The sequence below is a fragment of the Camelus ferus genome, chromosome 25 (genome assembly GCF_009834535.1).
Source record: "Camelus ferus isolate YT-003-E chromosome 25, BCGSAC_Cfer_1.0, whole genome shotgun sequence".
Lineage (NCBI taxonomy): Eukaryota > Metazoa > Chordata > Mammalia > Artiodactyla > Camelidae > Camelus > Camelus ferus.
The window spans coordinates 11495153-11515703 of NC_045720.1; the positions used below are offsets into that span (position 1 = coordinate 11495153).

At 45.4% G+C, this 20551-nt stretch overlaps 1 long non-coding RNA gene across 1 annotated transcript; it reads right to left on the reverse strand.

Annotated features, from left to right (window-relative positions):
- Positions 1-839: 839 nt before the first annotated feature.
- LOC116659776 lies at positions 840-17068 on the reverse strand. Its single transcript, XR_004315117.1, has 3 exons — positions 16661-17068; positions 16125-16198; positions 840-1012 (listed from the first exon to the last, which is right to left on the reverse strand). It is a non-coding gene; the product is annotated as an uncharacterized LOC116659776 (long non-coding RNA).
- Between the last annotated feature and the right edge of the window lie 3483 nt (positions 17069-20551).

Sequence of the window (20551 nt, forward strand, 5' to 3'; positions counted from 1 at the left end):
GCCTGGCCAGCTGCTTACTCCCTGCACCCTGTGTAAGGGGTGAGAATTCTACAGGAGCTCTGCTGTTTGGACAGCTCTTCCTGCTTTGACCATTTCTGAGAGACAGGCTGCCCAGAAAGAGTATATTTATTTCCTAGAGCTGCCATGACAAAGTACCACCAACTGGGTAGCTGAAAACAACAGAAATGTATTATCTCACAGTCCTGGAGGCCAGCAGTCTGAAATGAAGATGTCAGGACAGCCGCACTCTCTCTGAAGTCTATTGTCAGGGGATCCTTCCTTGATTCTTGCTAGCTTCTGGATTTTTGCTGGCAATCTTGAGTGATTCTTGACTGCTAGCTTCAGCACTTCAATTCCTGCCTCCACTGTGTATCCATCTTCTCTATATATGCCCATGTATCTTCTTATAAGGATGATCATATTGGATCAGAGCACCTCCGATGACCTCATCTTAACTTGATTACATCTTCAAAAATCGTAGGTCACATTGTGAGGTATTGGGGGTTAGGATCTCTACATGAAAATTTGGTGGGGTGGAGGAGACAATTCAACCCATAGCAGAAAGGGAGCAGAACCCAGAGTCAACAGAAATAGGCCGAAGGAGAAATGACCCAAAATGAATATCCCAAGTAGATTCACACTTTATACATACCCATCTGCTCTCCGTGACAGTCCCTCTCCCCTTAGCTCCTCACATCACTTGCAGTCCCAAAAACACCATAGTTAATGGAAGAGATAAGACATCAGGCTACAGGTAGGAAGATTTGGCTTGGCAGGACTCTGCCCCTGACTGACTGAGTGACTTTTCCAAGTTGTCTGCCTGTGCACCTGATCAATGACCTTCAGATGAGTGTCCCTCAAACATACAGCAGCTCATGAGTCACCTGAGCTTCGGTGAGGCATTCACACTGGACAGGAGTTTGATCAGCACAGCAGGCAGGCTTCTCCCTAGACAGGCTCTGGGTTCCAGGTGTACCATCCAGCTCCCTTCATCTCATCTGCAACTCAACCTCTGGGAAAGAGAACAGGCAAAAGGAACACTAGTCCACGGATTCCTAGGGGACAGTCTGGAAATGGCACACATCACTCCTGGTCACATTCCATTGTCCAGAACTCAGCTACACAGTCACACCCAGAAGCCAGGGAGGCTGAAAAACGGTTTCTAGCTGGGTGGCCATGTGTCCAGATCAAAAGCAGGAATTCTATTTTTAAGATAAATAGCCAGAATGGATATCAGTGGAATACTGTCACATACTTTATACATTTTTTATATTGTGAGTTTATTTCTGTATCATAATCTTCACAAATATTAACTTTTGCACAGTTTTCAATCATGTAGTTGTATAATCATTTATATCATTGTTTTCCTCTTGTTGGACATTTACAATGTCAACTTTTTGACATTATAAATAGTGCTGCAGAGAACAAAGTCACCAATCTTTTGTGCAATTCTCTGATTATCTCTTTATGATGATCTCCTGAAAGGCTTCCTTGAGGCCACCTGACCCAGTTCTTTGATACAGCGACCAAATTAGCCTGAAGAACTGCTGGTCCAGGTCATCTTTGAGAAAAGTGAGTCTTCTGTAGTCTTGACATATTCTGCCCCTCCCCCATGCCATCTTGCTTTGGCCAGCTCTTCTCGGCCCAGGGCTGGCTACTGGCAACTAGTTATTTCCTTGGGAGACCACTTGTTTATAGCCAGATGCACTATTGCTGAATGTTTTCAGAGGGTTTGATTTAAGGGCTTGCCTTGATATTGTGTCCTGAGCATCTCTACTGTTTTTATTCATCAACTGTATCTGCAGACTGCTTTACAGTTTGCAAGACTCATTGACTGGATCCAATGGTGATTTTTCTGAAACACAAATCTGATATTACCACTTCCGTGGCTTAAGCCCTTTGAAGCATTCTTGCCACCCTCCGATTCAAATCTAAATTCCTTAACATGATTTATAAATCTCTCTGACTGACATATGGTAAAATTAGCTTTTACCAAACAAACAAACAAACAAACCCTTAATGGATTAAAACAACAGCCATTTATTTAGCTCCTGATTCTGTGGGCCAGTAACTTGGGCTGGGCTCAGCTGAGACTCATTCATGCATCCATGGTCAACTGCAGGTCAGACTCTGTTTCTGGGGATAGCTGACTGTAGACTGGGGTGACCAAGAAACTCGGGCAAGCATCTCTCCCCATCCAACAGGTTATCCTGGACTAATTAAAATGTCAGTGCCAGGTTCCACGTTTAGTAAAAAGCTTCCACGTACAAGCATTTTCCCAGCCTCTTCTTGCATCACATTTGCTAATTTTTCATTGGCCAAAGCAAGTCCCATAATCAACTCAGAGATGGGAAAACAGACTTCTCCTGTTGACAAGAGGAAAAGAATCTGTGGCCGTTTTTGCCATCAACCACAACTTCTTTCTCTAGTCTCGTCTGTTTTTGTCCCTACTCTCATCTCCATGGACTCTGTTGCAGCCAAACAGACTGCTCACAGCTCCCTCACCCTGCATTGTTCTCTTAGGCTTTGGCTGATGCTTGCTATGCTCCTCCTACTGTTCACCTAGCCAGCTCCTGCTCGGTCCCATCCTAGAGGTCCTTTCCAACAAGAAGCTCTTCTCTCATCTCCAGACAGAGGTAGATGTTCCTCTGTGCTTACCATGCTGTGTTACAAATGTCTGTTTTCTTGTCCATTTACCCCACAAGAATATAAGGCACTTGAGAGCAAGATGTGTTTTCTGTGAAATACTTGGTCCCTAGTGTCATACAGTAGGGAGCGCACAGCTATTCATTTGTCAACTGATTAACTGCATTGAAATAAAAGAAAACAGATATAGGAAAGCCTTTTGCAAATCCATAAGAAGATATATCACAATAATGGAATCCTTGGGTTGGAAGGGACCTTGATTATTTTCATGTCTGTGCAAAAATTGTTAGAATAACATAGTTAAAAATTGCATCTCCGTCCACTGGGCACAGCCACAGGGATGAGAGTGTTGCCTCTTCATCAGAGGTAATTCTCCCACTGAACTGTTTTTAGGCTTAAAACTTTGTCTCTCCAGTTGAACCCAAATCAATCTTCAAGAAACTCCCACCTGTTGCCCCAGACCTTCCTTCTGAAGTCTTAAGATAAAGATAAAGCTTAATGTTTCCCATACATCAGGCCTCTTCATCCAAGATCTAGCAACTGTTGCTCTTAGCATGTTCTCACAGCCCTCTCCACCCTGCTTGCCCTCCTCTGGGCATGCCCAGTGTGTCTCTGTTTTCTTTGGAAAATGGCATTCAGAGCGGGACAAGACACTCCCCTGGGATTGGAGATGTGTCTTTTGGCAAACCAGTTGTCAAGTCCATGACAGCAGCAGCGAAGTTTAGGGGCTCTGGGAATTGTAGTCCCCACAGAGGTGGAACTCAGCCCCAAATCAAAACATTAGGATGACATTTCCAAGAGGTGTGTTTAAACTCTATACTGACACTGGCAGGAGGAAAACCTGCATCCTTTTCACTCGTTCTTACCGCTTGTATCCAGGTCAAGGCCCCCAAAAGGCCAAATTCGCCAGATTTCAAGTACCTCTGGTAAAAAGTGGCAAGAGATGTTGAGGTGTGTTTCATGGTGAATAGATCATAAGCTTCAGAAGGAAATAAACATGGATGGAGCAACACGCTCCAAAACGGTGTAGGTGCCTATGTTAGGAAAGGGAGGGAACCCCCAGGGTGTGCAGTTCCTCACCACCCCCCGGGCTGCTGTGAGGATCACATGTGTGTAATTACAGCCAGCACTTATTTGGGGCTGGTCCTGAGTCAGGCCAAGCATGTACACACGTTTTATATGTTTTAACATTTGCCCACCTCTACGAAGAAGGTTCTATCACTGTGCTCATTTTGTAGAAGAGGAAATGGAGGCTCAGGAAGTTAAAATCATTTGCCCAACATCACAGAGCGAGTGAGTGGCAGTCCTGGGCCATAAACCCAAGTCTTTCTAGCTCACTATGGGCTAGAAAATCTCCTGTCCCCTCACTGGAGCATCAGCTCCTAGAGCTTCCACCTTGCCCTGCACATGGGCAAAGTTCCCTCCGACAAAGAGGGAGGGAGGCAGGGGAAGCCACGAGTAGATACAGAAACTGTCAGCAAGTGACCTCCAGGAAGGACTGAGGGAACATGGGTGGGACCCTGACATTTCCTACAGGACAGTGAACCCTCCCACCATATTGGTGCCTGCAATCCTACATCAAAAGTCAGAGGTGATTCCTGCCCCTAGATGGTGACGGATGTGAGCTGCCACAGCTCAGTAACCACAGGGTTCACAGCCCCTGTGCTCAGCCCTCGGTGGGAAAGCCGTAGCAAAGACTCTGGGCTCAGAACAATGCATCAGTCTCTTGGGGTTTGGCAGCGGTGACTGATTTTGCTGCTGTATTGGCACACTTTGCCAGGGATAGATTAGAAAGCAGGAAATTTTTGTCTCTAAAGGGAAAAGGAAAACCCACCCCAAAGTGTTATTTTGCTAACAGCCTCAACTTTGTAATAAATAAAGACTGCAAATGGGAAGAAAATGCATAAAATGAAAATAAGCCGAGTGAATCATGGCAGGCGCTATGTACAGTATATAAATATTCATGTTAAATTACCTTTTACTCCAACTCCACAGTTCTCCTGTGTGCACTTAGGGCTGAGTGGTTTTGGGAGGCCTCAGCTACCAACCCAAACGCCTGTGCCTTTTGCAAGAGCAGGAGGAGTAACTAAGAATGATTCGCAGAAGCCTGAGTAATGTGGTATCCCAGTGTAAGCCCCCAAGCTCAGGCACCCTCCCTGCATTTGGAAAGGGAACAGTCATTCATCTCTGGGTCCTTTCTAGTCAACGGAAACTGAGCTGAGGGAGAAAACGGGGAGAAAATCCTTAATCTTAGCAACAGCAGGATCTGGTGTTTTAGCTGCAGAGCTTAAAGGAAAACAAAACAAAACAAAAGGCCTTGTTGAAAAGTTCAAATCTAGGTAACCAGTTTCTGAAAGAGGCTTTTGTATGAGTGGGGAGATGGGCCGTGGGGGCCAGAGGGAAAGTGGGCCAGGCAGGGAGGCGCCCTGCTTTCCTGCCTGGGAGGGGGTGGGCTCCCTTCCTTTAGGGAGAATGGGGCTGGTACAGGCTGTCACAGCGCTGATGGGCAGGCCGGCAGAGGGAGACCCGTGCGCCTGGAGGCTGAGCTGGCTCGGACCAGCATTCCCTCCCTACTTCAGCTCTGGCCTTCCCATGACCTTGGGGTTAAACTACAGTCAGGCCCAAAGGCCACGATAACATTTATCTCACTGTTCGGGGCAGCCACGAGCTGCTTCCCTTCAGAGGCAACTCTAAATGTGAGTTGTTGGAGTTCCCTCATGAGGACACAGAGAGGTGCTTTGGAATCTTCCTCTTCTGGCTACCCCAGCTTTGTCCCCACCTGGAAGGCACGTGGTGTCTGTAGTGGGTGTGTGAATGTGTGTGTTTATACCACGTCCGGTAATGGTCTGCGTGCAAAAACAGATCCCACATAAATTCTTTTATATATAAGACCAGAATGACTTTAAGGTGTTAAAGCTGTTTTTTTCCGGTGCCTTATGGATATAAATTCATTACATCAGCCTTTCCTTCAAATAAGGGTTTACAGTCCATGGAGTTAAAACTCTGTAAGTATACCTTTGTGTGTTTACTCCAGTTAATTCAGTAAGCACTTTCTGAACACATGCTCTGGGGCAAGTGTTATACTCAGGGCTAGGAGTGCCAGCCCAACTAGTGTAGAGAACAGAGCCAGACTGGACTCAAATTCTGGCTCTGCCACTTGGACCTAGACCTTAGGTAAAAAAGCTGAAACTTTTGGTACCTTAGTTTCTCCATCGGTAAAGTGGAGGTAAAAATGCCTCATAAAGCAACTGTGAGGAGTCATTAAGATACATGTAGGAGGCATGGCAACACAGTGCCTGGAAACCAGGACTTCTATGCAAGTGTTTGCTGGGATTAAATCTCAGATGCTTCCTGCAGAGAGGGCACAGCCGAACAGGGAGCATCTCGGCAAGTTGAAGCCCCATTTCCTGACCCTCCAGTAACCCAAAGAACCCTTAGTCTTTCAAAAACCACTACTAGTAAATTATTAGTAACTAGTAGCTTAAATCACATTTTCTTCATAATAGCATGTTCACATGCTACCAGAAATGGCAAAGAAAAAAAATACGATAGGAGTGCAGGATGTGGGACGGGTTGCAGGAAGTATTTGATCATCCCTCAGGAGGGGAGAAATGAAACTGAATTTTCCTTTTATACCAGAGGAAGCACAGACTCATCCTTACCCAGGCTTGGGTGGGGACCACATGCATAACCCTCTGTTGCCCCAGGTAGGCCCTACGTCAGGTGCTCAGCCCGAAAACATCGGCAGCTCTTTCACTTTGACCTTGAAAAGGGAAACGCTAATCATCTTAGCTAACTTTCATTAAATACTTAGTGCTAAGCACTGTGCTAGTCCTTAATGCCATGTCATTGTTTAATCAGCTCAGCCACGCCACGGACATGTTTGTACAGGGTCTCCTCCATTTGCCCTACACAACCACCCCCACCCTCCTCCGCTTTGCTCTCTGCCCCTAGAGGCTGGTCTGTACTGATTATATTGCCTCCTCTCCTGTCTTCCAGCTTCTAGTTGAGTTTGGCCAATGGGGAGCCTCAAGAGAGTAGGATTTTGGAGAAGGGAAGGAAAGTCAAGTCAGACCCTCCCCCCACCACCACCACTGCCGCCACCACTACCGCCACCAAGGTCTGGTAGACTGAGGTCTTGGCTCATCTCAAAGGGATCTTTTTCAAGCATTTTTGGTTAAAATGCTTAAACCTCTTCCCCATTTTGGTTCCTGTTCCTTTTTTCGCCCCTCTTTCCTACTGGCTTAGGAGTGCCCACAGCTCCGTGTGACTCACCAGGGTTCCCTCACTGTTTAGATGGTTTCCTAAACCTTTCACACACCTACAATTTCTCCTTGGGTGAACACGTTCTGTTTGAAGGATCCTTACCTGAGTACAGCACCTATCTCCTGTTGGGATCCTGATGCATAGGTACTGTTATTATACCCATTTTACAGATGGGTCCAGAGGGGTAATGCAACTTGCCCAAGACATCACAGCTAGTCAGTGACAGGACTGGGTTTCAAAACCAGATCTATCTAAATCCAGAGCCCACATTCTTAACTGCTGTACTGTAGTTGCGATAAACAGTTCTGGACAATGTGGGTAAACTAGGAAGTCTGGGGGATACAGACTTGAGCATCTCCTCCTGGAAGCCTGCAGTGGGAGGAACTACACACTACAGGTGGTCTGAATGCTTGTCAACCTCTTTTTCAGGCAGGAGGCTGATGCACTATTAACATGGGGTGAAGAAGTACATCCTCGCTGGGTCTCCTCGTCCTGGAGTCACCCTATGATATTAAGCAGAAAACATTTGCCGGTGCAGAGGCTGCAGGGGCTGCCAGATCTCACGCGTATTCCAATCCTGGCTGGTTATCACACCCCAGGGCCCTGTTGGCCTTTCTCTAATTGTCCTGGCTGAACTGTGAGGGGCTCCCATTGGGGCAGAGTCTTATTTAAAACAGCCGACCAGACCAGGACAGGCAGTGATCGATTCTTTATTCCAAAGGAAAAGCAGGGCTACTTTTGCCCCTGAACGTCTAATTCATTCACTAGACCCCAGGAGAATTCATAGCGGGGACTGACTGAGGATGCCACTTGCATCTAAGCAGGACTGCCCTCCGCATGCTGCCTTCTGTCCTCCACCTCAGGAAGCTCAATGATCTTTATTTAATGCTGCAACACTGAGGCTTCCTCTGCAGAGGGAGGAATTTATCATCTCAGGCTTCAGATTAACCGGGGAGAATTTTTTAACTAAAATAGTTACATATACACATCTCCATAAAATAGTTTTATGATAAAATAAGGAGTCTACTTCCTTGGCTTAAAGCAAAAAAGAGTTGAAGCAAAGACTCTCAACTGTGCCTTCTTCCAAGGAGTTCTGTTACCTCTTGTCTCCATCTTGGTCCCCACTGCACTGAATTGTGTTTACAGATCATCCCCTGCACTAGAAAGTAAGGTCCTTGAAGGCAGATCATGTGCCTCTTTTATCTCTGGTCCCATCACAGCACAACACCTGGAACACAGCAGGCACTCAATATATATTGTGAGATGAAGAGACACTTGGGTACCCCCAGAGCAAGGACTGTCATCAGAGTGTATTCTGTAATTATATGTTGACTCTTCAGCCTCATCCACAAAGGCAGACACCATATTTCATTTAATTATATACTTCCTGTGTGTGGAGCTTCGTGACTGCTCAAAACATGTTCTGCAGGGAAAATGATAATGGAGGATGTAGCAAGCAAGAAACAAAGCTTCATTAACTTCTGCCCTCCTGCACTACTTGAAGATACCTGCCCATCTCCTTGGGTTGGTGTCATAGGATCATGCCCAGTGTATGTCCTACCATTCCGAAGAGAGCCACACTTTCATCATGGAATTGCTCTATAGAGAGGATGTGGAATAGAAGAGTCTGGGAAGGAGAATGCTAGTTGAGCTGGTCACTGGAGCAGCAGCCTCTTCCCTCACCCAAATCAACTCTTAGTCATCCCTAAGATCTTTCCATAGGAAAGTTTCCCTGATCTGAACAGCAGTCACGTTGCCTTCCTTCAGAGCTCTCCTCACTGTTTCTGACTGTATATTCATTGTGTGTCCTCTTCGGTGAGAGTCAAGCACTGAAAAGTTCCATCAGTTCAGAGTGAATCTATTTTGCTCATTATTCTATTCCCAATGCCCAGCATGATGTCTTCCAACTGGCTGTTCAGTAAATCAGTGCTGAATGAATGACTGAGTGAATGAACGAATGAGCAAATCCTCACTCTATGCTCAGCTCACATGGGACCACATCTTCTCATCTGGATTCCAGTGCTCTTTCCCTAACACCAGCTATTTTAAATGGTGTGTGTGTGTGTGTGTGTGTGTGTCTGTAGGAATTGGGGTTTTCTGTGAACCAGTCACTCTCATCCCACTCCTGCATCTGTTTCTGTGGGTGCTGCCCCTGCAGGGTGACCTATTCAATGTCTTGGCCACCTCAACAAAGAAAGCTATAAACTATAAACCAGTGGTTCTTAAACATGCTTTCTGTAGAAAACTTCTTTTAAAAATCTACACCTAACAAATTGTGGTACATCCATACACTGGAATATTATGCAATGATAAAAGATGAGCTATCAAGCCACAAAAAGACATGGAAGAAACTTAAGTGCATATTGCTAAGTAAAAGAAGCCAACCTGAAAACTCTATGTGCTGAATGATTACAATTATATGACAGTATGGAAACAGTAAAAATCTCAGTGGTTTTCTAGGGGTTCAGGGGAGGGATGAATAGACAGAGCACAGGGCATTTTTAGGACAGTGAAACTATTCTACATGGTACTGTAATGGTGGATACATGACATTATGAGTTTGTCAAAAGCCATAGAGTATAAAACGAAGAGTAAACCCTAATGTGAATTATGGACTTTAGTTAATAATAGTGTATCATATTAGTCCATCAATTGTAACAAAGTTACTACAGGAATGCAAGATGTTAAGAATAGAGGAAGCTGAGGAAGAGGGAGGAAAGGGGGTTCATGGGAACTCTGGACTTGATGCTCGAAGTTTCTGTACATCTAAAACTACTCTAAAAATGTAAAGTTTGCTCATTTAAAAAAGTCTACATCCTAGCTGGTCACTCAATATGTAAAATATGAGAATAGAGGAGCATTGTTTGAAGTAGGGGTGTAGCCCCCACCTCCCACTTTACACCCACAAACACATCTCAGATCTCACCTTCCTCCACTTGGGTTCCTGAGACAGCATTATGGAAAACTCCCCATTGTTCTGGGCAGTTACTTGAAACTTTCTCTTGCTTTACCCACCCCCCAGCTCCCACCCCAACTCTTGGCACAAGTGTGCCCAGAATAGTTTGAAAGGGCTCCTGGCTCTGTAGCCCAACGTTGAAACCCACCTTTAGAAAGACATGGGTCTTCTTGTGGCTTCTCGTGGACCTCAGCAAGATTTTCCTGAATTTAAATTTTTCTCGTTTTAGCTTTTCCTCTGCATTCAATGAGAAATCCCTGTTTGGGTCCAACCATCTCCCATAAATTCCCACCCAGGACCAGGGGGTAGGGGAGATGGCCAAGGAGTGCAGGGAAAAAGGAAAATTAATTTTGAGCTGGATGTATGTGAAGCCAGACTGTTTTCATATGCCAAAGCCTAGACTCTTCAGCCATCCTGCTGATAAACACACCCTAACTGCCAACAAAGAATCTAAAAGAGAACTCAATAACCCCTTGGAGGCAAATCAGAAGGTATTAACTAAAAGTGGTGACACCACAGTTACTGGCAAATGTTTGCTGGGCAGAGGGGGTACCTATGAAATGCCGCAGGGCACCAAGACAGTGAGGAACCGGGCCCACCAATTAATGAAGAGTGTCTGAGCAGGAGCTGTGTCTAGAAGGTTTCTGAAATAAGCCACAGCTGCACAGCTCAGGCCCCTGGGAAGGGGAACAAACTCACTCTCTGGCAGCAGGGAGGGGAGACGCACCGCATCACCATGGCTACCTGGCAGCGCCAGCCTCAAAGCCTTTCAGGAGTCTCTACTATTTGTGGAAACCGGTAGCATTCCCCAAAGGCCAGCAGCATTCCTCCAGTCTCATGCACTCAGTGATTGCCTCTCTTAACTTTCCCTCACTCCAATTAAAAAGCAAGAGTGGTCCTGACACTCCACTCATACTGGAGACCCTCAGTGACGCTAAGCAGGAATGCCTCCATCAGAGAGCCTGCATGGCAGAGGCGATCCCGGCGATTTCTAGTGGCCACAAATCCCATATAGTCACAGACCCCAATGTGGACCTTCATTAGCATGCTCTTAAATTCCTAATAGGATTGGAGGGGGGACAAAAAAAGATCCTCATTGATGTGACCGATGTGCCAATTAAGGACTCAAGGCTCACTTCTTTTGCTTTCTGTGTTCTGTTTTCCAAATACAATTGCAGAGGAAGGTGAGTGAGGAGATAATGTTATCTCTATTGTATGTTTGCCACAAAGAACATTCAGTGAGCAACCTTCCCTGTGGGGGCCAGCGGTGGATGTTTATCTACATTTTTTTCAAAGAAAATCAGGAAAATGTGTAGATTGGTTTCATAAGATCATGTTTTGGAGAATAATAGAAACTGATTTTTAAACTAGTTTAAATTCTTATTAACCAGACCCTCCCAACCAACTAACAAAACAAAAATCTAAAAAGAGAGTCTGCGGTTTTCTGTGCAATGGTCCCCAACACCGTGCACATGTATTTGTCTTTTCTGGCCAGTATATCTTCATTATTCCAGAAGGGACATCACTTCACTTCTGGGTGGCGTCTCTAAAATTGCTCCTTCGGCAACCCTTTTCCATATATGAGGTTCTAGTGGGAACTGCCAATAACAGTATCCCAATTGCTTGGCCTCGGGATGAGCACGTGACTCACAGCAGACCAGTCGAAGTTCTTTCCAGTGATAATGAGAATAGAATTAAAGAGAAGACCCATTTCCCTTTGGGTGGGAGGCTGAAGAAGTGATTCCTAGAACTGAGGGCGGCTGTGATTTCAGACTTAGGGGAAGTGGTTTGTCTAAAGCAATGAAGATGACTTGCAGAGAAAAGCAAAGACATGATAGGAGGAACCCTGCAGACATTCGAGTCCTTGGTTTAAGGTATATGTGGTAGATTGTTACAGTAAGGAGTCCCGATGCCATGCCTCCTTGCACACACAACCTTGCACACTGTCCCGTTCCACACTGATTCAAGTCTTGACCAAGTGACTCGCTTTGGCCAGTGGGACATCAGCAAATGAGATGCAAGCAGGGGCTTGAAAAGCATGTACACGTTGGGACCTACCTTTTCTCTTGCTGCTTTCAGAACTTAGTCACAGTATGAAGAAGCCCAGGCTAGCCTGCTGGAGACAGATGGCCCAGCCAACTGCCAGCAACCATGGCCAGACAAAAAGAAAACCATCATAAACCACTTGGCCCAGTTATGCCACATAAGGGACACCAGAGATCGTCAGAAGAACCGTCAAGCTGATCGCAACTCAAAACGATGACTCACAGCTTACAGGTGAGCAAATGAAATGGCGGTTGTTTATTTCACCAAGTTTTGGAGTGGTTTGTTGCTCAAAAATAAATAACTTTCTGCTCTCTGAAGCTATTCTGCCACTGTGTGAAAAAGGTGACAATAGGGCAAGAAACCATGTGGAAAGCAAGGCCCAGATGTCCCGACCATCCTAGCCATCTATCTAAGGGCACGGAAGTAACACCCTGCCCAGATGACACTACAGGGAGCAGAGAGGAGTCTCCCAGATGAGCTCAGCGCAAGCTGGCAATTCACAGATTTAGAAGCAAATCGATGTTTGTCTAAACTTAAACTTTAAAAACTTAAAAAGTCACTAAGTTTTGGAGTGGTTTGTATTGAAGCAAAAGCTAACTCTTACAGCCTTCTTGAAGCCACTCCGTTCTTGCTTTTTTCTTGAAGGCAGTTTCGTTCCCATTTTGCCCAATGTGCTGTGCATGATTATTAAGTACATTCCTAATATCCAGTCACTCCTTTTCCCTTGACTACAAAATCCTGATTTTGTGTCAGAAGGCAGTATACCCAACTAACTACTCACTTTATCCATTTCTCTTGCAGTGAAATATGGTTATGTGACACAGTTGAAGCCTTAAAAAGGGATATTAATAATTGATGAGATAGACCACACCTCCTTCCACTATCCACCCTCTTTCTTACTAGAATACAGATGTGATGACTGGGGCCACAGCAGCCATTTTGAGTGAATGAGTAAAAAAATAAGCAAATGAGCCATGAGTGAAAAAGAAAAGAAAAAAGAATCACAGAGATGCCAGACCTGACATTATTGAGCTTCTAAAGCAATGCCAATGACCATCTAACTCCAGAAGTGTTGTTATACAAGAAAACCAGAAACTTGGTTCTGAGACACCTGTTTAAAGTGGGCCTCTGTTACACACAGCCAAATACAACCTTAAATGATTTAAGGAAGATTTTGATCACTTATGACCAAAAGAGTCCTGACTCATGATTGAGCCTTCCCTTTGGGGTGTCCTGTGGCCGCTGCTGAACTCCATAAGGTGCACACTGTAAGGTGCACTGTTCTTAAGGTGCGCTGCTCCCTCTATATCTCTGGCTTGCCTGTGGAAGCAAAGTCATTTCTCTCTTTCACCTTCAAATAGATGAGAAAGGTGGGTATTTCCCAGAAGTATTTTATTAAAATGCAAAGAAAAGCACAAAGGAAATAATTACAAGAAATATAAACAGCATGAAATTGCTGGGTTCCCATATTTGACCCTAAATCACCAAACAAACTTTAGGAGCCCCTATTCTAGTCACTTTCCTATATGGCAGTAGTTCTCAAAGTGGAGCCCCCAGGCTAGAAGCAGCAGCATCCCCAGAGAACTTGTGAGAAACGCAAATTCCCAGGCCCTTGCCCAAACCCACTGAATCTGAACCACGGGGGTGGGGCTAGCAAGGAGTGTTTTAACAAGCCCTGGGGGAGATTCTGATGTAGCTAGTGTTTGAGAGCCAGTAATTTAGGATAATTATTTGCCAGTTTTTTGTGGATTATTAAGCCCTGGATCCTTTTCTTTCAGACAGTGTTGGGTAGAGACAAGGATATGGTATCAAAGAGAACTTCGTGCCATACTGGGACTCTGCCATATTAGCTGTGACATTTTGGGCCAGTTGATTAACCCCTAACTCCTTAGTGGGGGGGTCTTCATTTCTTCACAGGTAAAATGGGATATTACTTGATAGGACTGTTTAAGAATTAAATGAGACAAGACCTGCAAAATGCCTACTCCCTGTTCAGCTCAATGCAGGTACTAAAGAAAGTCAGCTAGTTCTTTTCAAGTCTGCATCTCAGCTATGAGATCACAGGTCAATCCAGAAGCAAATGTCTGGCATATGCAGCCATCTTATTTTCAAAAATTAAAAACAAAACAAAACATAAGTTCCCTAAATTCGATTCAAATCTCCCAATACTCCTAGATACTCACTTCTGCCAGGTGTCAAGATGAAGAGTCCAGCTTATTTCTTAACTGATTTACTAGAATTACTGACACTCATCACTCCCTAGTGTTTAATCTGGCCTTTCCAGGCTGTGGCTGGAGGAATTTCCCTCCTCTAGAGTGGTTCCATCCTCCTCATCCCCAAGGGTCTGCCATCAATCCATCTCTCTCCACTGAACTGTAAACAGCCTCCAACCGTATCATAAATACTCCAAGAGTTAATCACATTCAGAAACAATCATTCAGTCTCAGGAACCAATTCAGAAACATCGGAGTGTAAGACAGACACTGGAACATGGTTTGCTTTTGTTTGTGTGTGTGTGTTTTGTTTTGTCTTTTTTATAGTTTATTGTTTTGGATAAGGAATCCACATCCATGATTCAAAAGTTCAAATGCTGTAAAAGAGAATGTTATGCTAAGTTACTTTCTTTCCCAACTCTGGCTCTTAGATCCCTCTCAGAGGCAACCATGCTTATGAGCTTTTTGGATAAACTTACAGAGATGGTCTGTAAGTGGAAAAATCATGGAGAAGAAAATCATGAAAAAAATTGAGAGAGACCTCTTATCCTTTGTTTTCTACGAAATGTGTATGTCTGATTTACTCTGCACACAAGTGTGGCTACACATATCTTTTGGGATCAATCTATTCTCCATCACACCTGCCTGGTCACTCATCAGTCCTAGATTGGATTTCTGGTCCCTGGGTTGAATTGCCCCAGGAAGGCTTTATGATAGTGACCAGCTCCCTGTTAATTTTTCTCATGCCCAAGTCTGGGCGGCAACATCTCAATGTATTGGAGACTCACACTTGGCACTGCTCAGTCCTTAAAGCCCAGTCTCCTGGGCTGCTCCCTCTCTCCTCCTGCACTTCTGACACCCACTGACAAGCAGCCTATGGAATCTTAGTCCATCCCTTCCCCAGTTTTACATTTGGGGAAAATGGGGCCCAGCCTAGGTTCAAGGAAGTCCCTGAAGGAAGATGGAGGGCAGTATATCCTAGAATCGGGATTCTAGCATCAACAAAGCTTGGGCAAAGTAGGGTTGGGTGTCCAATAATAGCAGGTTTGAATCCTGGCTTCCTTACATGAGCAGTGTGCTTTCTTGGTTCTGGAGCCTAAGTTGCTATATCTATAAAGTGGGGTGTTAATAATTACATATAGATTCATTCCAATTAGTTTGTAAAATGCAGAACACCAAAGGGTACATATTATAGAGTGTTGATAATTCTCCAAATTTTAAGTGGCATTCCTATATTTCTTAAAGAGCTTCACCCTCAGAGCTCTGGCTTTCTTTCTTATTTCTGTAAATGTTATGAGCACATAGAGAACAGCTTACACATAAGGGATACAAAGATTATCAAGACATTGCCTTTGTCCTCTAGAGGTGGAAGGTGTGGCCGAGATGGCCAGCCAGTTCCTACAGCACAGTGAGGGCTTCCTTCTGTGGAAGAGTGCTGAGGAACTCTGGGAACTGAGAGCACTCATCTACCTCTTGTTGGCAAAATCAAGGGCAGAGGCAGGTCCAGGATGGGTGTGACTGGTGGGCCAAGGCCAACTATGGGCTTAAATGGAAACACAGGTTTCCCAGCATATTTCCTCAGTGATGCCCAGGGATCACACAGTTACTCAATACCACCCTAGCTTCCCTCCAGGATTTCCCAAATACTGTAGCCTATGCCACGGCCGCTTTCATTTCTGAGTTTCCAGAAGTGCAGGGCCCAAGAGTGCCCCTCTTCCACACCCAGGCATGTCCTTCCACCTTTCACCTTTGGCCCCGGTATGACCTTCTGACGAAGTCTCCTAAAATAAGCTTCTGAGGATAATCTGTCAGGCACGTGATTCGGCAGCAGGGCAGGGAATCTTCCCTGACTTCTTCAGATAGGGTCTTACAGCGCGGCGTGAAATTTGTTTACCCTTATCTTAGCACACAAGAACAAATGATCCCGCCCCTGGTATAAATCCAGCAGCCCTGCATCTGTCGGTAGGTTTCTGTGTAAATCTCCAGCAAACTCTTACCTAGGCTGACTGTTCACTTTTGTTTGCTGCCTTTCCCTGGCTCCAGGCTCACCAGCAGACACACTGGCTTTTATCTGTAGCAGTAACAGAAAAGAGAGGTAAGTAGAGTCACTCTGCAGCAGAAACCCCACCCCCACCCCGGGGTGGTGTCTTCTCTCCCAGCTGAATTGCACTGGCTCCCTCCCCTCGGCCAGAAAGACCTACCAAGCCTGGGGGAGCTCTGTCCTCCGCAGCCCGGGAGATCGGAACTTACTAGCTTTCGGAGCCCCTTGTAGGCTCACCCATCCAAGGTGGTCAGTACCAGCAGGGGTGAGGGACCTGGCCAAAGGGGGTTTAAGTGGCATCAGTAGCCCCAGTGCCGAATGACATGGATCAGAGAGGGGAAAAGGAAACCTTCTAAACAGCTAAGGGCTAGTTCAACTTCAAACTTCAAAGTAAGCATCCTTGGCCTGGGTGCTGAGGCCTCAAAGACAACAAGGATGGCCTAAAGAAAATTTAAAAAAAAAAGAATCATTAATAATAAAATCAATACTTACCGTCAAGTGTACTCCCCTGTCCTTAACTCTCCAGGTGCGCTACCTTGCAGTGCTCACAGCAGCCCAGAGAGGGAGGTACTGTTAAAACTAGGGATCTGAAGCAGAGTGGTTAAGTGATTTCCACAAGGTAATCCAGAGGTAAGAGCCAAAGCTTAACTCGAACAGGTGGTCAGACTTTGGAGCCTCGGTTCTAAATCAGTGCTTCCCAGGAGTTAACACTCACCAGAATCACCTGGGGATCTTGTTAAAAGACAGATCCTGGTTCAATCAAGCAGGGGTGGGGCTTGAGATCCTGCATTTCCTGCAAGCTTGGCCCTGAGGCCTGTGCTGCCAATTGGAAACCACCCTTGGAGAAGCAAGGGTCAGCCTGAGTGAAGGGTGAGTACCTCTGCTGATTCACCAACTGCTTGTTATGGGTCCACAGAGAAAGAATAGAAATGGGGAGGGAGCTGCTAGAAAGTTTATAACTGTTTGACAGTTATTTTATATCTGCTAAATGGAATAATAGTAAAAAAAAAAATTGGGCTCATATATTGTTACAGTCTTTATTCGTCTAGTAGTTTATATCTGTTATTTCACAGGGGTATCAGCTCACAGAAAGATGGGAATTATAAACAAAAACAAAACAAAGAGCCTGGCCCTTTTCTGCAGATAATTTTGTAACCGAGCAGGACCCTGTGGGACCTTCCAGGGTCAGACCCTTCCCTCATGTCCTCTGCTGTAGCTCCTCTCTGAAGGACCCAGATAATAGTATCTTGTGTATTTTTCCTGAGTTTTTCAGATGCTTAAGACCACCACCAAAGGGAAGAAATTAACTGCTTGATTGAGAACTTGTGGCCCCAGACGTTCTGGCACCCAGGGGTAGTGTTAACCAGCCGCCCCGTCACTCCCACATCAACCAATCGGAGAATTGTGCACCAGCTGATCACATACCCTGTGACCCCTCTCCCTTACCTGGCCTTTAAATATGCTTTGCTGAAACCCTCTGAGGAGTTTGGGGTTTTTCTGGGCAGGAGCCATCCCTGTCCAGCCCTGCAATGAACCTTTCTCTGCCCCAAACTCATGTTGCAGTTTATTTGCCTTTGTGGTGCGGCAGGTGCGTGAACCTGCCTTTGGTCACAACTAGAAAATAACTTCTCTAAACTACTACACTGTACTGGCTCCCCAACAGATGGGGAGTCTGTTACCAGGATGTGTGTGTGTCTGTCCGTCTGTGGGTGTCTTTGTGTCTCTGTGGCTGCGTGTGTCTATCTGTGTGGGTGGGTCAGTTGTCGGGGGGACACGACCAGTGTTGTGGGCAGTAAAAGAATTTAACAAAGGCAAAGGATGAAAATGGAAAGGGGTTTTATTTGGTCACGCTGCCATAGACAACAGCAGGCCACACAGACAGGAGGTGCCTGTGTGAGCCCCGTGGGCTGGCTGTTGGAGTGTTTTATAAGGTCGGGTCACAAGGTGCTTGATCAGCCTGTGCACAAGTCTCTGACTGGTTACAGGTGAGGTAAGAGGCTTAGGGTCCGTGAAAGGCGGTGGGGTTTACGGCTCTGATAAGATGGGCTGAAACAAGCCAGCCTGAGCTATTGTGAGATTAGGCATTACCTAATTACCTGGGGCTATTAGTTTGTTAAGGGGAACACGCCCAGTCAAGAATGTACTGTATCTGGGATCTCAGGCAGACATCTGAGAGCCCAGGAATGGGGGTTGTTGGACTTTGAAGGATGACAGCCCCACGGTGGGTGTCTGTCTTACCTCAGTTCTCATTTTCTGTAGGTTCCATTTCCATATGGTTTTAGGGGCCTTCCCACCTACCCAGCCTCATATGCAGATGGAGACTACCATCCATAAAGCTCAAGTAATGTGAATTGCAGTTTGTCGCTTCCTGGTTTTGGAACCTCAGCCAAAATCTCTCAACCTCCTTGAAGCTCACCTGTGGGACAAAGCCGCTGTCTGTGTGGCAAGGATGAAAGGAGAGAAAACATGCAGGGTGCTTGACACAACCCCTGGAACCATCACTGGCAATCAATAAAGAGCAGATACAACTATTATTAGGGCGAAAAACAAAACAAGAGCAAGAAATAAAGTCATATCAGACATTCCTCAACTTTATCAGCATCTTTGAGGAAATGCCCTGATACTCTGCCAGGCACTGGGAAGGCAAGATGCAACACTTCTCTCCACAAAATAAAATTAAAATTTCTTCTTCAATGTACAACAGTTATAGCCCCATCTCTCACAGAAGTCTACAACTACAGTGAAATTTTAATCCTAACCACCGTTAGGCAGAATAGTGCCCCAAGGCGCTGCAAGATGTCTGATCATCAAGCAAAAATGTAATTATTTTCATTCTGCTCCAGAAACTTAGGCAGGTGAGTGAGCTAACACAGTTTACAAAGGTTTTCAATAACAAGGCATGAAACACGGCATGTTTTATTTAACCTTCAGTTAAGCAGAAATCCAGTTAACTAGAGATCAGCAAGGCGGGGAGTGTTCCTAGTTAATGGCTTTAGATTCTGCCTGTAAGTCATTTACATAATGACTCAGGAGACAGAACCCGCTAGGGTTTGAGGACTATGGAAGGAAAAGGGCTGAGGACAGTTTTGGTAGATCAGTCTAGTCCCTGACAATGAGGACACGAATTTGTAAATCACTAGGAGAAGGGGAATCTTTTTGACCTTGCCAAGATGGCAGACTTCAAGCTCAGGTTAGTGTTGTGTTTAAGTGCCTGCCGGGATGTAATGATTCGGTACAGCATGCTGAAATCCAATTTATTTATCTTAGTTGGCATGTCCCCAAAGCTCTTATGACTCAGACCCTCCCACCGTAATACATTCATTTGTCAAATTAGTCAAGGTCCCCAGGTGGTTTTTTTTCCCCCTATCCCTGGGCCATCCTTGTATAGAAAGTTCAGGTTCCTTTTCCCAATGGGGCCATCAGTCTGTTTCTGCAATCAGTATGGGCGTGCTAAATTCTAAGAAGCTTGTCTGAAACCCTTGGGCTAACTGCCATGGGTGAAACATGCCCCACTTAAAGGAGGAGGAAGAGGAAAAGAAATCACTGAGTTAATGCCTGCATTTTGCCTCACCAAGAAGCTCCTTCTTGTTGTTTGTGGCCTCGATGGGCCATGCAGTGGTCAGAGTGCAAAGGAGCCATGTCCAGTGGGGCTTGGATTCAGACCTGCCCGGGTCCATATCCAGTTGGTTGCATGACTTGCCAGCTCTGTGACAGGGACAAGTCCCTTCTGATGTTTCCATTTCCCCAGCTATGAAATGCGTATTATGATAATTATAGAACTTGCCCTGTGAATTTGTGAGGAATGTTAACCCGGTCATGATTACAAGCAGTTAGCACCCTATCAGGCACAGAGTAAATCCTCCTGCCATCTGAGACAAGACCTCATCTTTTTGCTGGTTCATAGTGAAGGATACCAGAATATGCTACCCCAAAATAGGCTGCTTTGGTACAAGGATTATTTTGAGTTAAAGGCAACTGAGAAGAAGCAGATAGAAGGAAATCTCTCCGCCTTGTCCCTATCTAGCTGAAAACAGAACATAAATTTTCCCTGTTAAGTTCTCTCTTCCCCACTTCCACTTTTCATTGGAGACAAGATGGCACCTTGAAAGGGTCTACATAAACAAGTCTTAGCAACAAGCTTTTCTCCATCATTTGTTCCCCCGTATATTTGCATTCCCACAATCTGCTGCCCCTAGAAGCTCAAGGTTGTTTTCCTTTGTCTTGTCACTTCTCTACAAAATCCTCATTCTTGCTGAGATGCTATGCAAACCCAAGTTGAACCACCCCTCTAATCTACCCGTCACAGAGCACTCACACGTTAATTAACTCCTATTTGTTTTTCTCTTGTTAATCTGTCCTTTGTCAGTCTAATTTGAGGACCCT